Source organism: Gallus gallus, chromosome 1 (genome assembly GCF_016699485.2).
Source record: "Gallus gallus isolate bGalGal1 chromosome 1, bGalGal1.mat.broiler.GRCg7b, whole genome shotgun sequence".
NCBI lineage: Eukaryota > Metazoa > Chordata > Aves > Galliformes > Phasianidae > Gallus > Gallus gallus.
The window spans coordinates 37942690-37967052 of record NC_052532.1 but is presented as its reverse complement, the minus strand read 5'-3'; the positions used below and the strand labels follow the sequence as shown (position 1 = coordinate 37967052).

Genomic DNA, 24363 nt, shown 5'->3' with positions numbered 1-24363 from the left:
TCATGGGGGAAGAGGAAAAGAGAGAGCGAAGGGAACAGTGTGTTTTGATAGCTGAGCTCTCAGGAAAATGCAAATGATGGTGTTTAAGAAATCTTCCTGTGCTGCTTGGAATTAGGATGCTTCTGGCTCTGCTGCAGGATTGAGAGTGAAAGCCAATCCTCTTTGATCTGCTCCAGTGGTGCAGAATGACTCTGAGGGAATGTATCAATTAAGAAAATATTGAAATTGCTAGTACAGCGTTTTACGTATCTTAGGTCACACCAAAAGCAGGGTGCATTGGAATATAAATGAACTGTGATACTGGCACTATAACAATCCACTGAGCTTTTTATGGTAAAGAGTAGGAAAAGGCAAGATTTTGGCTGTTCTGTGGGTCTTAATGATGACCACTGCGTTAAGAAAGCGCTGTGCTTTGATTGCCGGGGCTCACACAGTAGCAGTTCAAAGCAGCACTTCTTGAGTTTGGTAACCTCTTTCCTCATGAAAATGTATGTCAGACTCTAACCAGTTAATTTCTTTAGGGCACAAGCTAAAGACTAGAAGGCACAGTGTGAAATGTCAGCTATCAGACAAGGTTGCTCACAGCAGGAAAGCTGCAATGTTTGTAGGCTGTCTTGTGTTATGATGACACAGACATTAAAGACAGTGGGGAGATGGGAGATGTAGAAAGGATCCTACTGGCCCAAGCATTACTAGCACCTTCAGGCACGTAAGCTTCCACAAAACCTCATCAAGCAGCAGTTCCTAGTTCTTGCACAAGGCACTGTGGCACCCTTGCACCCTTCTGTTCCATCTGTACAGCTGGGAGAAACAGAGGGTGGGCCAAGCACTGAGAAATGCAGATGTCTAATAGTGGGCTCCTGTCTTCATGCTTCTGTACCTGCAGAAAGAAGCACTTCCCACTCCATGATGTTGTTTACTTAAACAGGATCACCTCAGAAGGACTTCAAACAAGGTTTTGGAAACAGAAAGTTCACCTTCTTTTCCCAAGTCCATGTAGGTCATGAATGATGATCATTCATCAGATCCATAGTTACTCTGTCACCTGCCTTCATCTTCCTGCATCACCATCCTCTCATGAATAGGATCCTCCCCTCTGCCATTCCTATGGGATATACTGAGCACCATGTATAATGCAGAACACTACGTCCGTTGGGAGCAGAGAGGAGAGTAATGTTGTGAGTACTGCGCTAGCACTGCAGCCTGTGATAGATGTGCTGCTGCCTCCAGCCACATGCAAGCTTGCTTGCATTTTTCCTGGCCCCACGTAGGAAGATTTCATCAAATATCTTGATTAATGTTTCGTTTGTCTCTAGTGCAGATATGAAAAGTAGGTGGGGAGCCATTTGTTCTTCTTCTTCTTCTTCTTCTTCTTTTTTTTTTTTTTTTACCACAGCCAAGTAAGGATTGTAGGTATAAACTTTATAAATTTTATCATGGGGTTTTTTGTCTGATTCAAAAATGAAAATAAAAAAACCACCATGCACAGTAATATGCAGTAGTGTATTCAGATTGATTTTGCTGTTGAAATGAAATAGGGATATGACACTCTCAGGGCAATGCGTTATCAGCTTTCAAGATTCCCAAGAGTAAATTATGTAAATCTCTATTCAGTCAAAGTCAACAGTCTTGTAGAAGAGTCAAACAAGGGTAATTCCAGATGAATCAAAACATGGTAATATATGAGTATTCTGGATGGAGAAACAGTCTGTCTTCCTTCCTGGTTGTAAGCATTGTGCTGTGGGCTTACAGAGAGAGTTTAAAGGAAGGAAGGGATGTCTGGATAACCAGAACAGCTGGGAAACAGTCCCAAAAAACTGAAAAAAAAAGAAAAAAAAACTTAATTTTGCTTTTAAGCTTTCATTTCTTTATTTTTAACTATATATTTTTCAATGAGATGACATTTTTTTTTCCGAAGACGAAAAAAAAAACAAACCCTTTCTCAAAAACTGAAAACAAAAGAAGTTGAGGAGAGTTTAGAGAGGCTGTTATGTTGCTGTTTTACTTTTCCAAACCAAAACAATTTGATAAAAGCAAAGCCATTAAGTGTATGTGCATACGCAAACTGGTGGGCCTTGTGCAGGGAAGAAGTTTCAATTAAAACTTCTCCCCAAGCCAACTGATGGTTTATAGATAGAAAGAGTGTTTGTATGCCTGGCTGGAACTTATGAAAGGGACTCATTAAGGTACAGGATGGAGACAGCGGAGGGAGGTTTCTCAATAGCTCATTGAGAGCAGTGACCCAACATGGGCCGGAGAAAGATGCAAACAAACAACAATAGAGGGTAGGATTAGAAACTTTTGGCCCATCTGTTTCCTGTAGGTGAATGCAAGAGCTGAGCAGCCTTGCTTGGAGTTAGCCACCTGTTTACTCAGCATGGCAGAGGGCAGACAGTTTTCAGCATTGATTAGATAGCCAGGAATGTGGCTACCTACCACTGCTTGCTAAGGCTGCTACACTGCAGTGGGGTGCTCATTTCAAAAAGGGGCTACCAACACCACCAGTGGTGCATTACATTCCTGCATGAAATACTGTCTGAAAGAGAGAAGGTAAGAGAAGGATCCCCTTCTCCTTTGGGAATAGTCACAGAAGATGCCGCTTCCTTATGCTTTCTATTCAGGAGAGATGAAAACCCCCCTTCTGGACCCAAAGCCAATGGTGTAGGGGAAGGAACTGCTCTGATCCTCCCCTTGTTGCAAGCAGTAAAGAAGAAAGAGGCATCATTATACACTGAATAAGTTTTCTGGCTTGCATCTGCACATTCATCCAGAGGGACTTTCATTCCTTTATTGTATTTATAGGTCCCCAGGCTTGGGAATATTGGCTTAAATGAGGCTAATGGTAACAGTTGAAGCTAAATCCCAACACCTGCTCTTATAAGCTGTAGCTGTCATCTCTGTTCAGCTGTTCTCCATCTTCCTTCACAACAGGCCTGCCTGTTGTAATCAACACACAAATCCTCACTGGCTTCATTGACCAGGTCCAATCTCTCTAGTAAAAGCTCGGGGGTGGGAATACTGAATCACTGACCATGGAGGCAGGGGAAAACCTTAAAGTTTGACCATAATGTTTCATGCCATTGCACAATATTCGCTCTTTTATCTTCTCTTTTATCTTTTTTTTTTTTTTTAATGCAGGTGGAGGTGCAGCCAGAATCTCTCAAAGGAGACTCCTGTAATATTTGACTTAAGCCTCTTGTATCAATAGGAGGGAATGACCTTTCAACAATGTCTCTTGTCTAGTTTCATTCTCATGGTCAATGAATCACACCACAAGCTTTGATCGACTGAGTGTGAAAATTACACCATAAGGTCGTCTGTCTCTTTGAAAAAGCAGCTGTTCCTTTTTTTTTTTTTTTCTGTTTAATTGAGTTCGTCCTGCTGAAAAGGACAGAGTTTCTTTCATATTTCAAAGTGATGAGTTCTTTGCATGATTTCAATGAATTTTGGGCAGGAGAGGGCCTGCTTCTGCTTATGGCTGCTTCATTCTCTGAGGAAATGTAGCAGGCTGTTTTCATTATCCATGAAATGTATCTGACATCAGGCTGCTTAAGGGCATTCCTGCACCCCATGATGCGTGGCACTGAGGGTGCTCTGCAGTCAAGCTATTGCTGTGAGGTTGGCACTGGTCTGGACTGCTGTAGAGGCAGCATTTGGATTCCCCTGGTGTAAAGAGCACCTGTACAAGAGATAATTCTACTGTTCGTATTTTGCTGACTTAAATGGGAAACTGGTGACTGGTTTTTGTGTTTCCTTGCAGTACTGTTCTGGGGAGAGTGGAGGGGAAATGTAAATAGGACGAAAAACAAAACCAACCAAAAATAAACATCCCAAAATCCAAAAGCTGCTTGAAAGTCCTCTCCTTCCCTGTGTGTTCAGCACAGCCTTGAGGATCCACTTTATAGCGGGGAATAACCAGAGCTGAATCATAGCAACTTCTGACCACTCTGGCTATATTGAGACAAACCCACTGATACAAGTGAAGTCAAGGAGAGGTTAAGACTGTGACTCAAGCAGCTTTGAGATAAGGAAGCAAAACTCTTTCTTCTAGAACAACAAAAGCAAAACAAGGTCAAATCTAGGAAATTTTTATTTAGCCTGTTAAAGGACAACAATACAGACTTAACATGAGCGTTGGCTGCACCTTCTTTAGGGAAGTGAATGCTGTTTCTAATGAAGCTCACAATCCTCAGCTCCAGCTACTCACACACAAGGTTTCAGCCAGGTAAAATGTGTACAGACTAAAAAGTGAACAGTCCCCAGAGTACATAACAGGAGTAAAGGTTTATGTCTATGTGCAGAGTAGTGTGATGCTTGTCTGGAAGAAGTCCTGTTGTATTTCAGAGGGAACCATTTCTTGGTCAATAATGGCCAACTGTTCTGAGTAGCACTATGGTTTAGCAGGTGGGGGACATGATGGAGAATGTTTAGAAGCCAGTCCTATTGTAAGAAGGGCTGACAAGTCCTTATGAAGGGTACATCTACACCATTCTGCCTCCTAAGGAGGCAGCATAGAGCCCAGTATAGATATAGACCTCGGGAGATGAAGTGCTAGGCCCTATTTTATTATTGCCCTTAGCTTAGATCACTGGTGCTCGCTTATAATGGAAGTATAAGGTTTTCTAAAGAAACGCATAGGCTATTAATCCCATCCTGATGCCTGTAGCCACACCATCATGACTGAATTATCTAGAACCTTTTCATTGAAGGACTGATTGCTGTTACTGGATTTTTTTTTACTAAAATAATCTGAACTCTGTTTCAAGTTCACTGCATTGTTGGATAGCCAATAAACTCCGATGCTCGTTAATAGCCAAAACCAGCCTGAGTTTTACTGAAAGGTGCATTAGCTCACATCCTGTTGTTTGGCTCTATGATTGCAAAACTAAAATGACTGAACACAATGTGGCAACATACATGCTTTTGTAGCTTTGCTGCCAACTGTTCTTGGCATAAAATGAGTTGACTCATTTTGAAAATGGGCCTCTGTTACTTAAAACTGGGGCAGAATGCAAATCGTTGTCCTGCTGACCATCGCTGACATCGTTACCAGTATTTTTTGTGGAACAGTGATGCACGCTCTCAGAAATACATTACAGTAACATGAAATCACTCATCTCATCCGATAAATCTGTAGGTGAGTTTGTGAGAGGTTGTATTTAAAAAAACGTAATGCAGACTATGAGTGTTTTGGGAGGTCTGTCTGTGTAAACAATGTCTGGGTTGAGCTTGTTTTTTCTGGCAAGACAAGTGCTCTGTACCCATTCCGTTGGCTCCTTGGGGATGTACAATCCATTATCCTAACCTTGAAAATAACAGGTGTGAGGAGAGAGAAAGCATGTGAGGGAGAAGAAGGGCAGTTTACACGGGAAGAGAGATTACTAATAAAAGATGCCGTCCTGAAAAGACTTGCTCTGGTCACTGGATACATTGCTTTTCATTTCTTTGTAATCTTAGCTAAGTTATACGATGTGAGAGAATAGATTTACATTTTCCCACCCGGTTTTATGCAAAGAAGATGGTAGCTATTCAGTTTTTGACTGATTTTCTTTCATTATTTCATGTCACAAAAGCCTACAAGTGTAAGATGATAACACAGAAGGTCTGTAATGGGACCTGCACTAAGTATTGGGGTTGAGATGGGGTTGAGAAATGGCATGCATTACCTCCCTACGCGTAGACGTCATGCAAAATCTATTCTGGAGGCATACAGCATCCCTTTCTTTCATAGCAAAGCTAAGTTTCTTAATATATGTTATTACTCTGTTTAATATTATCCTGAGTGAGAAGAAAGGAAGTCAGGAATGACCATTTGTCATTATTCTGTGGCATCGTTATTCTGCAGATGTTCAGCTAAAGTATTCAAATGTTGAAAGAGATGTGGTCTTCATCATGACCAAATCTTTCTGGCACTGTCTGCATGACTATTCTGCTTGACAGTAGTAATCATAGACAGTTTTCTGCTTCTGTGAGAGATATTAAAAATCAAAGAAGAAAAAGAAAGGACCAGCTAAGGATCCAGATATAATTTAGATAAAATGAAAATGTGCCTATCACGTTAGTTTCTTCCTAGATTCAAGACAGTCTTTTGCCACATTCTGGAACTAGGATGACCTTGTAAATCTTTGCTACTCTTCAGCTTCCTCTTTCCTTCCTTTTCCCCCAGCTCCATCCTCCTATATGAGGAAGCCCTAGCCAAGCAGTGGTTTGGCACAAACTGTTCTTAACATACAAGGTCTGAGACCTGGAAGTGGCAAATAGCTGGGCACTCATCCCTCTGGCTGGACTAATCATGTGCTGCAGGAGTTCAGATAAGGATTGACAGCCTTTAAAGGCACTAGTTTCCTAGACAGATTTTGATTAGTGCTCCTCACTCAGCTGGCAACACAAGGAGAGGTTGTTGGATGAGTCCCACAGCGTCTGGGGCCTTAGTCTCCCATTCATTACAAAAATCTGTTATTTGTTATTTGTTTATTATGAAAATCTGTTTCAAAGTCTGTTATGAAAATTTGTTATGAAAATCTGTTGTTTGGGTCTTCTGAATTCAATTTTTGTTCGTTGCTATGTGTTTTTGAAGACATATCTCTATTGTGGACCTTTCTGAACAGTGTCTGGGGGAAAATGGGACTCAGTAACTCAGGATGATGCTTCCAGTCTCCCTTCTCCACTGTGCAAAAGGTGACGAGGCAATAGACAAGGACAGGGATGGAAAATGAGAGTGACAACTGCAAGCATCAGAAGAGCGTTGGATGATCTCTCTTGGTTATCTGTGCTTTTTGTGGTGATTTACTGAAAGAGATACAGCCAGTGAGGCTAAGCATATTGGTGTTTAATACTTGAATGCCATACTGCCTGAGATTTGGCAGGTGTTAGTTACACTGCTTGTTCAATAAAGAGTAAGGCCTTGAGCAGGGACATTCACACCGCACGGCATCTTACACATGGCTGGGCAGTGTGAGCACAGTTATAAATTCCTGGGGAATTCTAATTCAGTACAGAACCCAGGCAGCTTTTCACCAGGGTTGCAGAAGTATCAGTCTCAGCCACCTCAGAATGGCGAGTTCCCCTCTGTCACCCACCATCAGCCTTCCCAACAGAAATGCATGCCAGGTCTCCTGGAAGAGGCTTCCTGTGCTGTGGCTGAGTAACTCCTGAAAGGTGCAGAGTGCCCTGTGCTTGGCAAATATGTGGATAAAGTCATTCTCTCAGTGCAGATTTGGAGAGCACAAGTGCAGCTCATTGGATGACTCAAAGTGCTGACACGCTACAACAGCAGGTTAAGATTGATCACTGTAGCTGTTTGTTCCATCTTTCTTGAGGGAGATTTGTCCCCAGAACAGGGGTGACAGGAAGGCTGATGAGTCAGCTCCTCAATTGCCAGAGCTCACAGCCCAGCATGTTATGGGAAGCTGCTGCTGACCTGGGGTCATGCTTTTAAGCCATACTGTAAACTACAGCTGCTTAAGAGCTGATTCACATCCCTTACATCTCTTTATGCTGAAGCCTTCAAGAATATATTTGATGTCCTTGCTCCATCTGCCATTGCTTGCAGGCCAACATGAAACCCGGAGTGAAGTTCAGCAGATCCAAAAGAGGGTGCTCCACTTCACCATCCATAGTGAAGATGTTTCTCTTGGTCTAACATCTCTTGTGACTGTCAATCTGATTGCTCTGTTATGACCTAAAGACTAGGCCTGATGGATGAGCCTTGAAGTTCTGTGTACTTTGAAGAGAACCTTTCTGTTAAATAGAATTGTAACAAATGTTCACTCTATTCTTTGAAATTACAATCCAATTTTTATCTAGGCCTAGATGGATTGGCCTGTAGAAAAGAATGGTCAACTTCACAGGTTATAAAATCTGAGTTGTTATATAGGTGTGGAGAACCAGATCCAACATTTGTTCTTCATTCTTTGTATTGCAATGGTATTCAAAGACCTCGTATGAAAAAGCCACTACATAAATACATAGTGAAAAACTATTCGTCTTGCAAAGAGCCACAAGTTGACAGACACTGAGAGGGGATGCTATTATTGAAATTCTGCAGAAAGGAGGAGCTGAAGACATCAGAGGAAGGAATTACATAACCTCATGTGTGCTACTTAATTTAGCTAGTCAAAGAAAGTCACTTTTTTTTTCCTGGCAATTTATTCTTTCTTGCAACTTCTGACCAAAGTTGAAGATTGGTGTTTGTATCTCTCCACTGGCAAAAAAGAAAAACCTCCTTGACTGGAATAGACTAAGTGTCAATTTTCAGGTGGCTAAAATTAAGTGAGAGCAAGTCTCACTCTTGGCACCAGAACATATTGGAAAGTGGAAGTCAGATGGTAGTCAACCAATGGTTTGTTGTGTAACTAAAGACATTGGCAAAAGTTTATCCCGACTTTGATGTCCTTCAGTTTCTCCAGTAATCTGGGTGGCAGAATAGGCTGTATATTGATTACTGTGTTGTGATGAAAGCCTAGAAAAGGTTATAACTCTGCTGGTGAGATGAGTGCAGTTTCAAGGGATAGTGACAAATTGGAGAAATAGTCTTAACCAATATGTTGTTCTGTGAGGACATAGGCTTAGGAACAGTGTGTTGTTGCTGGATGGGAAAAAAGTATGCAGGCACCAGTAGGAGGAGGTAGATAACACCTCACAAACTGCAAACAGTGCTATACTGATGTGAAAAAGAAAAGCAATCATCAGATGGGGATGCTTAGATGTGTGAGTTCTTTAAAATAGAATAGCTAATACAGTTATTCCCCTATAATTATTCACCTCACTTTATTCCAGCTTCTCAGCTATAGTGCTGTGGTAGATATCACCCTTAAAGAAGGATGGAGGAAGCCTAAAGGAAAGTAACAAAGATGTCCCATAGCATATGAAATGAGAGAAAATTTGAAAGAACTAGGAGTGCATGGGCCAGAGAAGGAAAATCTGAAGGAGACAGAGGCTGTAGTCCTCAAATGCATAAAAGCTCATCACAGAAAGGGCGGTGGTTAATTTCCTCCCCTCACACATGTCCTGCCAGAGGTGAACAAGGAGCAAGGAGATTAAATTACAGTAGAGGAAATACTGTGCTGATGTTCAGGCTGCAAGGGCAGCAGAGCAGCAGAGTACCTCAAGAGGACAAAGTTTTTTAATCACTGGAATTTCTAATAAGAAGGCCTTTTCATGTCTTTTTTCTACAGTTCTGTGATCTCGCCCACTTTATGTTGAATTAACACTTCTGGCCAAGCTCCTGGAATAACTGTAAGAATACGTCAATTTATTAGCAGCAGCAGCTCTTCTTGTTGCTCACTCCAGCCAGATCTTATATCCCTACCTTCTCCACATCCACCTTCTTCCATAGTTGCTGGGAAGAGCGATTTGCCCCAGCTCACAGCCTGCACTTTCACTTAGAGTGGCTGAACAGCTGCTCATGCCATCCACGAGCACCCGCTGGTCTCCAATGGAGTCTTGCTGGCAATGCGCTCGGCAGTAAGTGCCTCCAGCCCCTCTCTGCCATGGAGCTCAACTTCTCCAGAATAATTTCATCACTTCAAACAAAATAAAAGCAGCTCTGGGTGTGGGGGCAGGGGGGTTGCTCTAATCTTTCTTTCCTCAGTGTAAGCAGCATCTTTATGAGGACAGCGAAGTACTACCAGCTGGAGAATTAATATAGAAAATTTCCTTTTATGGAAGAAGTCTTTTTCTAACACTATCAAAGAGAAGCTTTTAAAGAACAGCACTAATTTGAAAAGCTTACTGTTTCCTTTTAGGCTGTGGATTCAATCTAAATAAAGCGCTTCTTCCCATTGAGGCACAGACATTTTCAAGTGCACGGATGGTAACAGGGAGATTTCGGTTATCAGTGAATCTTTCTGTATTTTATTCACATAACAAAATAACGTTGTTGTTCAACATTAAACATCCCTATCAGACTGGAAGAACATAATTTGCCTCATAGAGGCCGTATCCGTCTGTGGATGGAAGAAAGAGGGAAGGGAGAAATGGGGTGAGCTGTGTGATGGAATGACCACTACTACACCGTGTAGCAGGGGCTGTGCAGGCTGCGGTAGCAATGCTAACGCAAGCAGGGGAGACCCCAGCCCCCTTGGCTCCCTCCCCTCTGCATCACTGTGTACATGATGAGTCCATGCGAAGCTCCAGACAACCCTCCTGCTGTTCACAAATAACCACGTGGCTCACTGTGTGCTCCTGTGCTGATGCAGTAATCCTGTTTCAAGGCACTAATTAGATTGTAGTCTGGATTTTCATTCTGCTCAGCACAGGTGGTTGGCTTCTGTGGTTTTTCTTAAAGCACCCCAATGCTGAGCCATCTCAGCCTGCAATTTCCTTTTTGTTTTTGCTTGTATTTGCCACTTAGGCTGTCTTTTCCACAAGTGTGACTGATCTGGGACCTAGTGCCAATTGTAGGAGGTGTTCAGCACCCAGAACTCCATCTGAACTCAGCTGTAGCTGCCTGGAGCAGAAATTGGGACTGCTCCATACAATCTGTCTCAGATCAGACTGCCCCTGCATCCTCAGCATCTTGTGTCTCTTCAGCCCTAGCTGCTGCTGTTGTCTCCCTCCTACTTCATAGAAGACCTGAATTCAAGCAGATAAAATATTTCCTTTTGATTGTTCTGAAAGAATTTCTTGAAGGCTGGCAGTGTAGTGGTTGTAACTCCCTGCTCAGCCATAGCCTGATGTTTTAGACATCTTCTTTCAACTACAGCAATGATGTGTTTCAGAGCATCACTTGAGCATTAGGGTTGGGCTCATTTAATTTGTGCTCAGTTTTCATTCTCCTAAGTTTTTTGCCCTTTTCGTGTTATGTCAACAAACCACGAGCTTGTCAAATTCCTCTGCTTCGCTGTAATTACAGCGTGGGCATGAGAAATGATCCAGAGAGTCGAAGGCAGAGATGTGGCTCCATAAACACATTTGTCAAACTGACCTCAAGCTGGCAAGCAGCATCAGTGCCAACAAATATTTAGCAGGTGCAAGCATGCCAGCCACTTGCGGTATGCCGTATGCTTCTTTAACAAGTAGATGGCTCTGTGTGCTGTTTTAGTATCTGTGGACAAACCCCGTGTGCTTCTATTTATTTACCATGGTGCTTTGAATGATGCTGTGCAGAGCGCATTTGACAGCCAGGCACCTCACAAACTCTTTTCCGCTTTTCACTCGTGCCCCACCTGCAGAGCTCGTGCTCTATTCTTTTTCCAGGAATTGGAATCCACTCAGGCTTCATGAAGCTGAACATTTGACTGTCAGACAACAAATGAACACACAGTCCTAGCAGCCACACCTGGTGCAGTTAGACTGGGGAGAAAAAAGGCAGCAAAGGCTCAGGGTGAGGAATATGTGAAGGACGAGTTGTTGCAGCAGTACCTCTTCTAATGTTTAGAAAAATCATTCATAACTGTGAGAGAGAAGATTGAATAAATGGCTGGAGAAGAAGGAAGGAAGGAAGGAAGGAAGGAAGGAAGGAAGGAAGGAAGGAAGGAAGGAAGGAAGGAAGGAAGGAAGGAAGGAAGGAAGGAAGGAAGGAAGGAAGGAAGGAAGGAAGGAAGGAGAGACATATTCATATTACATGTCAGCATCTTTATTTACAGAACTTCATTGTGTTTCACTGTTTTTTTTTTCAGCCAGGAACAAGGACAGAGGCGTATTAAACCACAAGCAGATGGAGTAGGAAGAGGGGTGTGGAGCCTGCAGAAGACTGGCTTTGGGGATATTCAGGCCCCTGAAGGCTTCACATACATGTCATGAAATGCACAAAAAAGGTTGTCTTTTTCTTTTTAAACTGTGCTAACACCATTAAATTGCTTGACTTCATGCCATCAGAAAGGATTTCTGGTAACTACAAAGCAGGCTCGCTTCCATTGCAAGTGAGAAGGGCAGGAGACCCAGGAAGCAAGTGGCAGGGAGCCAGTCATGGAGCCCAAGCAAAGGGGAATAAAAAGCCATAAAAGCAGAACAGGACTGTAGGGAACAACGCCTCCAACTCAGAGGTCTGCAGAGTGCTTCTCAGTAGTTTAATGCTCAGAGTGACAGAGGTTGAAATTCAGCGGATGCTTTAACCTGGTGTAGGATGGCACTCCTGCTGAAAGAAGTCAGACTGTCGGTTGTTGGCAGTGGCAGTTTCCTTTCTCACAGGCAGCAGGCAAGAAAAGAACGGTGAAAACAGAAGGGAAATACTTGGGAAACGTGAGAGCTACTTTGTTCAAAATCAAGAACTCATTCTGACAACTTGGGAATGAGAAAAGTGCTTTCCCTACATATTTATCACCCAATACAAACAGAGCATAGTGCCTGGCTTGTCAAATTTTGTTTACACTTTTAATACAAATCTGTATGAAATAAGCTTCCCTTACAGTTTTTTTTGTATAAAGAGTATAGACTGCTACACAGTCCTCTGCTGCTGGATCTAAAATGGGACACAGTGCTCCTTGCAGAAACAAGATGAAGGCCAGACTGAAGGAACATGAGTGCAACAAACCAGCACAGGGTGGAAAAGCATAGCTCCTATGACTGCCTAATCCAGATCTCAGCAGCCAGGCAGCATCAGCTCCACACTGCTGGCCGCATCTTGCTCACCTCCTCCCTCCTGCAGCAACAGCAGTGGCTCTGGCTACACTGACTGGGATTTATCAGCAGCCCCACCCGAGCCCTCGTGAATCAGTGTCATCTGGAGAGCGTTGGTCACAGTCCATGAAGTGCATGAAAGGTAATTTAATCTGCTCATGGAGAGAAGTAGGGAACAAAGCATTCCCTGCCGCAGACGAAATGCTAAGAGCCGCTGCAGGCAGGCCAAAGCCAGGCCCAGCTCCCCGCTCCCTGCCCAAATCCCCCTGCCAGCAGGGAGCATGGCCACGAGTCCCCCTGCCTGCCCCTTCCTGGGAGAGCACCCCAGTGCTTGTGGCATGGCGAGCATGGCTGCTCGCTGGGATGGGAGGCTTTCACACCCCGCTGCAGCACACGGATGCCCAATTCCACCCAAACCGCAGGCTTTGGATCCCATCATTATTATCACTGCGGTTCTGTGAAGACTGGGGGCTTAATCCCACCTCGCTTAATCTTTTGTGAGCACGTAAGGAAGACATGGAAGACATTTGTGCTCAGTGTAATTAATGTCATCTGTGCTAGCAACTGCAGTGCAGTAATTACTGTAATAAAGCTCCCCTACATGTTTCTAATTTTAATATTGAGTAATCTCCAACTTTAAACTTGGCAGTTGCGGTGCTTGGAGCCCAGGTCGTGATTTTTAAACATATTAGTGATCACTGCTGGCATTTATAAAGTGACCTGACACACTCACTGTTTTCCTGCCCCACTCCTATTCCCTTCTCAACACTTCTGGAACAAATGCGTTCCTCTATTCCTAACACCCCTGAAATGTCTGCTTCAGAAACGTGGTGTGTGGAATCTGGTGACTGTTTCACAGATGTGGAGCAGGACCTCCGCATCAGCCATCGGATCGGACCAGATAAAATTCCTAACATCTGCTGCTCCGAGTCAGACACCTCTTTCTGTTATTCCAGCTGTTGCTGAGGGTGTATTGAGCAGCAGCAATTAGTTAAACCTCCTCCTAACATTACTGCAGCTTGGTTTTTGTTTTGGTTTGGGGGTTTTTGGTTTTTTTTTTTTTTTTTTGGCAACTGGAGAAATGTTTTTCAAGGAGAGATATTTTTCAAGCCTTAAAGATTTATATTTGTAGCTGTGGTGTCAATACACCCTCTAATGGGCTTTTAGTTTTCAGGCCAAAATACCAGAAGCCAGTGACTGCCAATAAGAATAACAGATTGCACAGCACCACTCCTCTCCCAGATTCCAAGTGTGCTAGAAATGAGTGGTGAATTCCCTCTTCCACACTTAGGAAGAATGAACTACGGAAGGGCTAAGACTGTAAACAGGCTGCAGTAAATAAAGATAGAGAAACCCAAACCTTTTGCCCTGGAATCTGCTAGGTAGTGCTGCTTATTCTTGGCTACTTTTAGCTGATGCATCTTTTCTTCAGCTACATCCAATTCCTACTGTCGTTTGCTGTTGCAACGCATACACGGGGCTCATTGCAGCCATGCTGAGGCACTTTAATTCAGGGAGCTGTGTATTGGTGTGGCTTTAAAGCAAGGCTTGCAGCAGGAGCACAGCTCCCAGTGATGTCTCCCATCTCTAACCCAGCATCACACCTCTGGCAGTGCTTTTTGGGGCTGCAGAGCTCTGCAGAGGGCAGCTCACGGAGGTTTTGCTGGCTGGAACCTCTGGCCATAAAACTGTGCCTCTGATTTACAAGAACATGAAGATTTTTAATCAGGTCATTTTTTTCTTGTTAGTGTCTCTGTCAAGAGAACGAGGCGTCATATTTTAATGGCCAATATATTCTGCTAATTGCAGCATTTCATTATTTTTCCTTGACCTTGTCAACAGCCAGCATCTTGGCTGTATATATACATTAAATGCATTAAAGTCCCTCTTTCTAATGATCCAAGCTGTCAAGCAGAGGTTGAATAGTCAGGCAATGACCCTGCAGAATAATGAAAAGATCAAAGCAGTGCCATGAACTTCCCCAGTTTGCAGAGTATATGAGGCATTCACTTGCGGATATTTCATTCCTGTGACACCAGCTGGAGGAAAGCACCAGCCTCCTCTCTGCACGGAGACCTGCACAAATGGCAGAGGGGTCAGCGCCAGCGCTTGGCACTGCTGTTGTGGCAAACGAAAGCGGCCAGCAATAAATGGCTCAGAGGCATAAGGTCGAAGGATATGGCCTTCCCTGCATTGTCAGGGAAAACAGCCATCTGACACGGCTTTGCTGCAGTCGCTAACCTCGTGCCACTCTGCTTTGCTGTGTCTACATCCTCCCCTCCGCTGTGAAGACCCGAAGCAATGAAAATTCCTGAAAGGTCTCAATAACTGTTTGTATTTTCTTTAAGTAGTCCTTCCATGACAGCGCCCTGCTTTGTGCAATACGTGCAGGAGAATATTTTCTCCTGGCAATTCTTCTTCATCTCCCTCATTTTCTTTCTTTTTTTTTTTTTTGTTTCTCTTGACTCTGGAAAATTAGTGCCATTTTGATGAAGTGTGAAGTTGTAGTGGGTTGTTAATTATTTCTCCTTTGATCCTTTAGTCACTGTGGCTCATTATCTGCGTGGGAGAGGCAGTATTTTCTGCCTTGTGTGAGTTACTTAGGGGAAAAAAACAAACAAGCAAATCTTGCATCTGTTATGCTTTTCCTTCCCAGTGCTTGGGATTCTAAATAACTATTAACGCTCATTTTTTCTGCACTTTTTTTATTACTAAGTACAAACAGGCAGATAAACACGTAGACCAGTCTGTTGGGCTCACTTACTGCAGTCTTATTGAGCTAATTAAAAAAATTGGGCAATGCAATTATAATGTTAAGGTTATAATTTAGCCAGAATCTATAAATCAGTGGGTTCAGATTACCCAGCCAGTAAATTCATCAAGCTTGTAATGAAATCAGTTGACGAAATTAATGCTAAAAGCAATTGGGTTGTATCAGTTTTTCTTCAACGTTTGAGGTACAGCCAGCTTCCTTTCCGTATAAGCCCAACAGCAGCAACCGCCCGTAGGTGCCCTAAGCCAAACCCATTAATGTGCCTGGATAATCCAACAGGAAAAGCCCTGAAAAACACTCCCACCTGTTTCCTTAGACCCTTGTGCAGGGATGGTGTCTGGTTTGTGGCAGTCACTGAGGTGACATACATTTCAGTCTGTTCCGATTGCTCCCAGCTCAAGGCACACAGCCTTTTGTCCAATGCGTTGCACCACATGTCCTGTTCTTCAGTACAATCTGACTCACATTTTATATGCAGTGACTACTCCTTTAGTCCTATCTATTCTTAGTTGGGTTTATTTTGGTTTTAACCATGATGCAGAAGGATATTTGCCTTGGGAGTGTCCTCCTTCCGCCCCATCATCACCACTCCTCTAACAGCTGCTGTCTAATCTCCCTGTTTTGTTTTTAAGCTCCTTTTGGGGGCACAGTGATACTATTTACCATTGTATCAACAAGGCAGCTACTGCCAATGCGAGGGGACGTGCTGTTTGGATTCAGAATGAGGATGAGCTTTACTAAGCCAAATGCAGGCCTGAGAGAGGCAAAAAATAGTCGCAGCCCAAGATATGATTCACATTACTGTGAAGGGACACTTTGCTGATGAAAATGGCATATGAAAAATACTCTAGAAATAAAACTGAACTACATCCCCTGTTCATATTGGTGAACCTTTGGAGAGCTATCTGCAAAAGTTACTTTTCCGAAACAGGAGACTGCAAACTTTTGTACCTGGGGAGAAACATCACCAAGCACCAGCACATGCTGGGGACTGCCAGGCTGGAAAGCAGCTTTGCTGAATAGAACACTGGGGTTGTGGTGATTAAGTGCCCTGGAGCCAGCAGGGTGCTCTTGTAACAAAAAAGCCAATGTTGCATTGGGTTCCATTAGGACAAGTGCTGCCAGCAGGTCGAGGGAGGTGATCCTTGTCCTCTACTCAGCAGTGGTGAGGCCACACTGGGAGTGCTGTGTCCAGTTCTGGGGTCCCCAGATCAACAATGAGAGGGAATTACCAAAGAGAGTCCAGTGGAGGACCACAAAGATGATGAAAGTACTGCAGCACCTTTCTTATATGGAAAGGCTGAGAGAGCTGGGACTGTTCAGCCTCAAGAAGAGAAAGCTCAGGGGATAACTCACCTGTGTGCATAAATATCTACACACAGATAATAAAAAATGAGGGAGCCAGGCTATTTTCAGAGGTGCCCAGTGCCAGTACAAGAGGCAGTAGGCACAAACTGGAGTAGAGGAGGATCTTTCTGAACAGTGGGAAGTACTTCTGTGCTGTGAGGGTGATGAAGCACTGGCAGAAGCTGCCCAGAGAGGCTGTGGGGTCACCTCCTTGGAGATCTTCAGATGTGACATGGATATGGGCCTGGGCACCCTGTTTTGGGTGTCCCTGCTGGGCAGGGGTTGGAGCAGATGGACACAGAGTGCCCTGCCAACCTCAGCCATTTGGAGAATTTTCTTGTGGCAGAGTCCCTAGAAGGAGCTGTCTCTTTCTATACAAATGAATTGCTTTCTTCCATTCTTGTAATCACTCCCTTCTTTATGGTTCCTCAAAATCTGCAGTCAGCTCAGCAAGGAAAATGATACCTTAAAAACAGTCTCTGTTAGTGTAGAGAAAGTAGTACGCATCTCTGCATGTCTTGTTTTACCCACAAGATAACCAACACTGCCAGGGTCCAAAGGAGTGTTTATAAAATGTGTGGGCAGAAAGCACCGTTGCAAAAACTGTATAGACCAAATACACCCACTGACTGCCAACACCTCTATTTTGCAGAACTTATCCAGACGAGAACCATGTCAGAACAGGTGGTATTTTGCTGGAGTAACGTCACTAAAGGCAGGTCACTACAGTTACTTTCCAGTCATAGTCTGATGCTAGGCTTTGCTCATAAAAACCAACCTAAGCTGATGTGTCACTGGTTATAGTGACCTAGAGAAGTAGATTTCATGTAAGCAAACCCCACTGACTTCAAGCACCTGAATGCTAAATTGCTGATTTCAGGGACTTTGACTTCTTTTTCAGACTGGAAGAATATAGGCACCTGGGCTTGTTCCACTTCCAATGGCTGATAGATAAAGGGCGGTGGTAGGATCTGAAATGGAAATGTCATTTGCCCTTATTCAGCTGAAGGACACTAAGTGGCAGCGGTGACTGCCTTGCTGAGTTTTGCACTCGTATGTGTTGTGGTTCCTCCCACCCTTTATCGCACTTTTCTTTTGAAAAATAAAATAAAAATTGCATTTAAGTATGAAAAAGTGAGGTTTTAACAACAGGTACCACTCAGTTTTAGAAAGAGGGGGGAAGATAAAGAGGAAAAGGGAGAAAAAGCGGGAAGGGAGGGGAGGGAAGGGGAGGGGAGGGGAGGGGAGGGAAGGGAAGGGAAGGGGAAGGGAAGGGAAGGGAAGGGAAGGGAAGGGAAGGGAAGGGAAGGGAAGGGAAGGGAAGGGAAGGGAAGGGAAGGGAAGGGAAGGGAAGGGAAGGGAAGGGAAGGGAAGGGAAGGGAAGGGAAGGGAAGGGAAGGGAAGGGAAGGGAAGGGAAGGGAAGGGAAGGGAAGGGAAGGGAAGGGAAGGGAAGGGAAGGGAAGGGAAGGGAAGGGAAGGGAAGGGAAGGGAAGGGAAGGGAAGGGAAGGGAAGGGAAGGGAAGGGAAGGGAAGGGAAGGGAAGGGAAGGGAAGGGAAGGGAAGGGAAGGGAAGGGAAGGGAAGGGAAGGGAAGGGAAGGGAAGGGAAGGGAAAGCACTTTGATGTCTTTTTGAAGCAACAGAATAAGTGTTTTAACACTCCTACTTAGGAATATATCTTATGCATGGTGTCTGCCGCTGCCACCAACTCAGGTGACGTTTTTATAAACTAAAAGTGGGAATTTTCTGGGAAAGAAGAATATCTTGAACATCAGAAGTACAGGAGGGTAGAAAAAATTCTTAAATAACCAGGAGAATTAGCTAAGACAGATTCATGGTTGAAATTGGTATAGAACTATGACAAAAAAATGTGTGAGCACTTTGAAAAGACAGTCTAGAGGCCCTGCTGGGTCTTGTCCTGAATGTATTTTCAAATGTGTCAAAGCATATAAATGAAAGAATATCTGTCTGGTGTGTCTGAATTTGGGCAAAAATGTAAATTTTTCCATAGTATAGTCATTAAAGAGGAATATTTCTGTATTATTCATTAATATATTTATATAATTTATGTTTTAAATTTATTCTTTTCTCTGTATTTTAACATCTTCATCGTATCTTCAAAATAGAAGAGAAATAAAAAGTGGATGTGTGTAAATGAAGTTTGTCAATGGATTTTTTTAGTCACTGTAAACACCCAGAAGTCTGACTGCTTATCACACTGCTAGATCTGGGAAAAGGGATGGAAAACTCCACAAGTAATATTTTCCAGGCTCTTAAGCAGTGGGAAACTCCTGCCCATCGATGTCAAACTGCGCGCTGAGTTTGCTATCCAGAATGCTGGATTCATTCCCAGAAGAGCAGGAGCAGCCAAGTAACAAGTCTGAGGTCAACTGGGCTGAGAGCAACCAGGGTTAGGGGTATGGTCCTCCTGCGACTGGAGGAGAGCTGAAATCCCTCTCTTGCAGCACGTACAAAGCATTTGCCCTATTTTCTAGAAGGTCTATCAGTCAGAACACCCACCTTAAAATGATTGAAACATAACAGCAATACATTCTATTCAGGGCTATGTATTCTATTGTGTTTAGCTGCTTTAAGACAGCAAATATTCCCCGTTCTCTGTCAGTGGTGATGTGCAGCGTTGACTGCAGCGGTTGCTAATGGTGACTGCTGTAGCTTGAGATCAAGGCACCATAAGAGTGCTGCTGCTGCCTTGTGGCTCGCAGTTCAGTAGCTGCTAACACTGAGCTCGCTGAAATATTTGTTTTCCTTCTCTTGTTCTATTCAGTTTGTCTTCAGGTTCATCTGTGTCCAGGGGAACAAAATAAACTCGTGACTTCCAGTGACTACACAGCTTTCTATATCCTCCTCTGCATTTTTCCAGGGTGATTTAATAATGGGTAGGAACTCAAAATAACACAAAAAACAATAATTTTCATAAGTTGGGAAAAGGCTGATGGTGGTGCTCCAGGGCAGTCCTTCTTCCAAGGGAACAGGAGCCTTTTTCAGCCCCGGAACCAGTTCCCTCTTTGACCATTGCCCTATATCCAAACTGCTGTCAGACTAACATTTGTCAGATTGCTTTGGGCCCTTAAACAGATTCCAGAAGTAATAATGCCCCTGTGCTAAACATACAGAAAAATGTAACGAAAGGAGGAGGTTAGCGATGCATCCAGCAGCACAAACACCTTACTGTGCTGGGCTTGTACATCCTCAGTTCTGTGTTCTTGGCTTTTTTAGTTGCTTTTGTTTGAGTTTTTTGTTTGGTTGGTTGTTTTTTGTTTTGGGGTGGATGTCCAAATGCTACTGACAAGAAAATGTCTCCACTTTGTTTGCACTCAAGGCTCGCTTTCACTCAGCCTTCCATTCCCTGACACACGGGTACAGCATGCAGCAAACTGAGTGTGCAGGGACAGCAGTGGTGTTAATGAGACATGCTCTGTTTCACGGCGGGAGAACTAAAGCAGATGTGTTCTATTGACAGGAGAGATTGTTCTTACTTTGCATCAGAGACATTTACACTGGGGCTTACAAAAGGTTTTAAGAGGGTTGGGTGCCTAAATCCCGTTGCTGCTTAAGTGGCTGTAGGGGCCTTGCTGCCTCCGGTCCTCTTGCACAAAATGGTACGTGCACAAGTGCACCTCATTCATGTCACCAGCAACAATGTGACTTCGGGAACAGCCGCAGAACCTAAAACTGTGGGTTGGCTTCTTCCCAGTCCACAGCCTTTTTGATCCAGTGAGTTCTTCTGATGCACCCATCCTGACGCAAATCATCTGTATTACCTTTGCACCAATTCTTTCAAGTTAGTTTTGCTCTGTTGTGCATACATAGCATGTGGGTTTCTACGGATGTGCAGGCTGGAAGCCATCCGAGAGCTGCCTGCTGGCTCAGGGCTACCGGCATAGCCCAAAGCTACATTTGCCCTAGTATGACCTGAGTCTTAGCACAGCTTCTAATTGCATCTATACGTGTGTAAACAGCAGCTCTGCTCAAAAAGACCTGGGGGTACTGGTGGATGGGAAGCTGAACCTGAGCCACCAATGTGCCCTCACAGCCCAGAAAGCCAACTGTATGCTGGTTTGCATCAAAAGCAGCGTGGCCAGTAGGCTGAGGGAGGTGATCCTGCCCCTCTGCTCTGTGCTGGTGAGACCTCACCTGGAGTACTGTGTCCAGATATGGAGTCCCCAGTACGGGAGAGATGTGGACCTGTTGGAGCACACCCAGAAAAGGGCCACAGAAAGGATCTGACGGATGGAACAGCTCTCCTATGAGGACAGGCTGAGAGAGCTGGGGCTCTTCAGCCTGGAGAAAAGAAGGCTGTGAGGTGACCTGTTAGCAGCCTTTCAGTATCTAAAGGGGATAGATTCTTTAGCAGGGTCTGTGGCGATAGAACAAGGGGAAATGGTTTCAAGCTCAAAGAAGGTAGATTTAGGTTAGATATAAGGAAATATCTTTAACAGTTAGGGTGGTGAGGCATTGGAACAGGCTGCCTAGAGATGTGGTTGATGCTGCATCCCTAAAGACTTTCAAGGTGAGGCTGGATGAGGTCCTGGGCAACCTGATTTAGCTGTGGTGTCCCTGTTGATTGCAGGGGAGTTGGATGAGATGGCCCTCAGAGGTCCCTTTCAGCTCTAAGGATTCTATGATTCTATAAACCTGAAGGACCAAAGTGACAGTTTTCAGATGAGTTCACATCAACTGGCCAAGTCCAGCAGTTAGTCTGGCATTGGCTGCCCTTTACAGAGGTTAATTCCAGCAGGCACAGCCCTCCTGAACAGGGAGGCTTTGGCTGAGCACTCCCATCTATGTACCCCATTCCCCTTCCCAAAAGCAGCAGGCTCCACTGAGACCGCATTACAAACTGTCAGACCTTATACCATTCATGTTTTACAGTGGATTCTTGATCTCAGATATAACGTAATTGAGAAGCCAAACTGCAGCTTTAACAGAGCAAATCAATAACTACACTACTGCTTCATATTGTACTGCTCATGTCATAATTAAATGACTCACCTTGACTGCTTGCTGGTTATGTCCTCAGATAACCATGCCTGAGATGCAGAGAACAGTCCTAAAGGGAGCCTACAAACAGGAGGGTAGTCAACTCTTTACAAGGGTAGATACTGGCAGGACAAGGGGAAATGATTTTAAGTTGAAGGAGGGAAGATTTGGGTTAGATATCAGGGGGGAGTTCTTTACCAAAAGAGTGGTGAGGTGCTGGCACAGGCTGCCCAGAGAGGCTGTGGATGCGCCATCCCTGGAGGTGTTCAAGGCCAGGTTGGATGGGGCCCTGGGCAGCCTGGTCTAATATTAAATGGGGAGGTTGGTGGCCCTGCCTGTGGCAGGGAGGTTGGAACTTCATGATCCTTGAAGTCCCTTCCAACCCAAGCCAGTTTATGATTCTATGATTTTAACAATGCAGAAATACTACTTTTCTCTATAGACACAACACTCGAAGCAACCAATAGAACAGTAGCAATCCATACCTTCATGAGCATAACAAATCACTAAGCAACCAGCTATCTGGCCAAAAGCCCTAGGAACACAATTAAATTCTGACATTAAATTTAATCATATATCTTACCTAAGAGAGTAATGGGCAGAGGGTCGGATTTAAGTAACATGAAAATCAGTCATTACTCAAAATCTGTATGCAAATGTTTGCATCAGAAATCACTTGCTTCTCCAAACACAGTGTCTGGCATGGTGTTTACACAACTAAATCCATTTTTTCACCTTACTTGTTGAACAGAAGAAATGTGCCATTAAGTATTTATCTAGATACTTACGGACATACCTGAAGCTGTGTAGACAGCCAGTTTATGGAAACCACACCAGCCTCACTCTGCTGCTTCCCTTATTTTGGTTGTGTTTTCCCCTCTGTTATTTCTCATCTTAAGCTAAAAGTGTAATCTACAGGGCAGGTGACAACCTTTAACAGCTACTACCTTTTGCACAGTGCTCCTACCAGAGAGCAAGCCTTTAGGACTATTATAGCACAATTATTTTACAAAGAATACACAAACAAGCAGTAATCTAGAGACTAAGAGTGCTCAGAAATTATTTTCCTCCCCATAAAAATAACAATGTGAAAAAGCAGAAGAATTTACCTTTCCATAGCTGTCATGGGAGGGGGGTACCTAAGCTGCTCCTCTGTCACTCTTCTGCTGAAGAAGATCTTTACAGTTTTGGAGCCTTTCCCTTCCTGTACTTGAAGCAATGTAAGGTGGGAGATGTATAAATTACCACCAGCTGGATGCATCTTCCCTGGAAGAACAAGCTCAGAACTACCAGATTTGGATCACTGAACACAGCTGTGATTCATTAAGGTGAGGTTGAGTTCAGCTCTTTTGTATTGCTTAGGAAAAATCACATCTTTGGAGAACTGCATTAGGAACCTAAATAAACGTGTGATCTTCAGGGTTGCTGGTCACCTGCTACTCAAATTAAATGCAGACAGTGTTAGACAGGCCTCACTGTATGTCAAATTTAGGCTCAGAAATATTGTTTAGGGAACTGAAAGGAGTCGCCATGCCTTAGAAATATTTTCTTCTGTCCTCCAACTGTGATTTCTGGAGCTACTTCCTAGGGCCTGCCAAAATGAAAAGAGGGCCTGCCCTCTTTTAACTACAAATATTTTTCATTTGCAAGAGCTTTTGATTTTGTTTTTAATCTACTTTTCTTGCAGCCATCCACAGCACCAAGTTGAAAGCCATCATCACTGGGGAGAAGTTTAAAATCTGCAGAACAAATCCAAACCTAAGCAGCTTTCCTTATGGTGCTTGCCATGTCTGAAAGCTGGAAAGCCCTCTCCTCCCACTGTTCCCTCCTGCAAGGTGGTCATGGCTGGTGGTAGGAAATGGAGCACGTGGGAAGCAAGGGGAAGCCAAACTACTCCAAACATTTCTTGACTGTGAGCAATATGGAGTTAAAGGATATAGCAAGCAAGCGTTCTTAGTCCAGCAGGGAAACGTGATGCCTCCAGAAACTGTCATGGTGTATGGATGCAAGACAATGCTCTAGAGAACATGTGGCAAAGTAAAGGATTTATGGGTGCTATTTCTCTTGTTCTTTAGGCTGCAATGGTTGTTAGGCAATGCTGAATTATTTTACTTATCTCTCGCTTGAGGGAAGGAGCTACAGCAGCCACATATCAATTATATGCAGACATGACCCCAGGTTGGCCCCATTCATTTTTGCAGCAGCTTGAAAGTCATCAGTTTTAAAAATCAATAAGTAACACTGAATTATGAATTGTTTTCTGCTGGAAGGTTTGAGAAATACTGATGTGACTGCTGAGCAGTTGGTAACACAAAATTAATGTAAGCTATGCATATAATGAGAGATACATGCAGTAGAAAATTGATGAAGACAAGGTTAAAGTATTGCCCGCTGCCTTTCAGAAACAATTGAGTGATTTGCCTTAAATTTCAGATTTGATATCCTCGAGGTAGGCTAAAGAATTCTGTTACAAAATAAACTAATAAGCCCAAAGCTATAAAGCTCTGTGCAAGCAGGTAATCCTTTGTTGCCTGCAAGGAAAAACATTTATATGATTACATTTATTTTTTGTTCTCTCTGGGTGACCTCCATGTCCTTCCATCAATCGAAGTTTAATTTTTCATTCCTTTATTCACTCCCTCTTGTTCTCCAATTATCTTTTCCTTTTCTTTCAGTGCTGAG

At 43.7% G+C, this 24363-nt stretch overlaps 1 long non-coding RNA gene across 1 annotated transcript in view; it reads right to left on the bottom strand.

The window, feature by feature from the left end:
* LOC112533299 overlaps nt 1–22864 on the bottom strand; it is a 36510-nt gene extending 13646 nt beyond the window's left edge. Inside the window, exons 1-2 of the long non-coding RNA XR_003077309.3 lie at nt 22791–22864; nt 21694–21762 (exon numbers count right to left, since the gene is read on the bottom strand). This is a non-coding gene — a long non-coding RNA (uncharacterized LOC112533299). The remainder of the gene's footprint in view (nt 1–21693; nt 21763–22790) is intronic.
* Nucleotides 22865–24363: the final 1499 nt, after the last annotated feature.